Raw genomic sequence first — 3,191 nt, 5'->3', positions numbered from 1 at the left:
TTCACTCTGTATGACAGTCTCTAGATGCATCCACGTCTCTACAAATGACCCAATTTCATTCCTTTTTATGGCTGAGTAATATTCCATTGTATATATGTACCACATCATCTTTATCCATTCGTCTGTCGATGGGCATTTAGGTTGCTTCATGACCTGGCTACAAAATAGACTTTAAAACAAAGTCCACAAAGAATAACAATGAAGAGTGTTATATGATGACAAAACGACCGAAACAAGAGAGGATATTACATTCATTCGTTTACATATGTGCACCCACCGCAGGAGCACTTAAATATATAAAACAATACTAATAGACATAAAGGGAGAAAATGACAGGAATACAATAATAGTAGGAGACTTTAACACCCCACTGACATCAATGGACAGATCTTCCAGACAGAAAATCAATAAGGCAACAGAGGTCCTAAATGATACAATAGACCAGTTGGACTTAAATGATGTCTACAGGATACTACATCCAAAAAGAAAAAAAAAAAACCAGAATACACATTCTTTTCAAGTGATCATTGAACATTCTCTAGGAGACCACATAGTAGGTTACAAAACAAGCCTCAGCAAATTTAAGAGGATAGAAATTATTTCAAGCATCTTCTGACTACAATGGTATGAAACTAGAAATCAACCACAGAAAGAAAAACCGGAAAAAAATGAACACATGGAACTAACCAACATGTTGCTAAAAAACCAATGGGTCGGGCTTCCCTGGTGGCGCAGTAGTTGAGAGTCAGCCTGCCAATGCAGGGGACATGGGTTCGCGCCCCGGTCTGGGAAGATCCCACGTGCCGCGGAGTGGCTAGGCCTGTGAGCCATGGCCACTGAGCCTGCGCATCCGGAGCCTGTGCTCCGCAACGGGAGAGGCCACAACAGTGAGAGGCCCGCGTACCGCAAAAACAAACAAACAAACAAAAACAATGGGTCAACAATGAAATCAAAGAAAAAATCAGAAAATATCTAAAGACAAGTGAAAATGAAAACACAACCTTACAAAATCTATGGGATGCAGCAAAAGCAAGTCTAAGAGGGATGTTCATAGCAACACAGGTCTTCCTCAAGAAACAAGAAAAAAATCGAAATAAACAATCTAAACTACCCCCTGAAAGAATTAGAAAAAGAACAAGCAAAACCTAATGTCACCAGAAGGAAGGAAATAATGAAGATCAGAAAGGAAATAAATAAAATAGGGATCAAAAACAACAGAAAAGAATTAAAAAACCCAAGAGGTGGTTTTTTTGAAAAGGTAAACAAAATTGACAGAACTCTAGACGGGCTCACCAAGAAGAAAAAGAGAGGACCCAAATAAATTAAGAAATGAAAGAGGAGAAATAACATCTGATACAACAGAAATACAACAACAACAACAAAAAATACACAAGAGAATACTATGAACAGTTTTATGCCAACAAACTGGACAACCTAGCAGAAATGGACAAATTTCTAGAAACATACAGCCTGCCAAAACTGAGTCAAGAAGAAACAGATAATTTGAACAGACTGATCATTAGAAGTGAAATAGGATCTGCAGTTTAAGAAACTCCGTGCAAACAAAAGCCCAGGACCAGATGGCTTCAATGGGGAATTCGACCAAACAAACAAAGAAGACCTTATACCCATCCTTCTCAAACTATTCCAAAAGATTAAAGAGAAAGGAAGACTCCCAAATTCATTCCATGAAGCCACCATCACCCTGATACCAAAACCAGACAAAGACACTGCAAAAAAAGAAAAATACAGGCCATTATCTTTTTAAAAATTCTATTTTTATTTATTTATTTTTGGCCGCATTGGGTCTCCACTGCTGGGTGTGGGCTTTCTCTAGTTGCAGCAAGCGGGGGCTACTCTTCGTTGTGGTGCCCAGGCTTCTCATTGCGGTGTCTTCTTTTGTTGCAGAGCACGGACTCTAGGCGTGCGGGATTCAGTAGTTGTGGCGCACGGACTTAGTTGCTCTGCAGCATATGGGATCTTCCCAGACCAGGGCTTGAACCCATGTCCCCTGCATTGGCAGGCAGATTCTTAACCACTGCGCCACCAGGAAAGCCCCCGGGATGTTATCTTTGATGAACACAGATGCAAAAATCCTCAACAAAATATTAGCAAACTGAATCTAACGATACATAAAAAGGATCATACACTATGATCAAGTTGGATTCATTCCAGTGTTGTGAGGATGGTTCAACATATGCAAACCAATCAATGTGATACACCACAATAACAAAAGTAAAAACAAAAATCATATGATCATCTTAATAGACACAGAAAAAGCATTTGACAAAATTCAACATCCATTCATGATAAAAAAAAACTCTCACCAAAGTGAGTACAGAGGGAACATATCTCAACATAATAAAAGCGACTTACGACAAACCCACAACCAACATAATACTCAATGGTGAAAAGCTGAAAGCGTTCCTGCTAAATTCAGGAACAAAACACTAAGAGGGATGTTCATAGCAACACAGGTCTTCCTCAAGAAACAAGAAAAAAATCGAAATAAACAATCTAAACTACCCCCTGAAAGAATTAGAAAAAGAACAAGCAAAACCTAATGTCACCAGAAGGAAGGAAATAATGAAGATCAGAAAGGAAATAAATAAAATAGGGATCAAAAACAACAGAAAAGAATTAAAAAACCCAAGAGGTGGTTTTTTTGAAAAGGTAAACAAAATTGACAGAACTCTAGACGGGCTCACCAAGAAGAAAAAGAGAGGACCCAAATAAATTAAGAAATGAAAGAGGAGAAATAACATCTGATACAACAGAAATACAACAACAACAACAAAAAATACACAAGAGAATACTATGAACAGTTTTATGCCAACAAACTGGACAACCTAGCAGAAATGGACAAATTTCTAGAAACATACAGCCTGCCAAAACTGAGTCAAGAAGAAACAGATAATTTGAACAGACTGATCATTAGAAGTGAAATAGGATCTGCAGTTTAAGAAACTCCGTGCAAACAAAAGCCCAGGACCAGATGGCTTCAATGGGGAATTCGACCAAACAAACAAAGAAGACCTTATACCCATCCTTCTCAAACTATTCCAAAAGATTAAAGAGAAAGGAAGACTCCCAAATTCATTCCATGAAGCCACCATCACCCTGATACCAAAACCAGACAAAGACACTGCAAAAAAAGAAAAATACAGGCCATTATCTTTTTAAAAATTCTA

This window comes from Physeter macrocephalus, chromosome 2 (assembly GCF_002837175.3).
Source record: "Physeter macrocephalus isolate SW-GA chromosome 2, ASM283717v5, whole genome shotgun sequence".
Lineage (NCBI taxonomy): Eukaryota > Metazoa > Chordata > Mammalia > Artiodactyla > Physeteridae > Physeter > Physeter macrocephalus.
The sequence above is the reverse complement of the archived record's forward strand: the minus strand, read 5'-3'. Positions refer to the sequence as shown.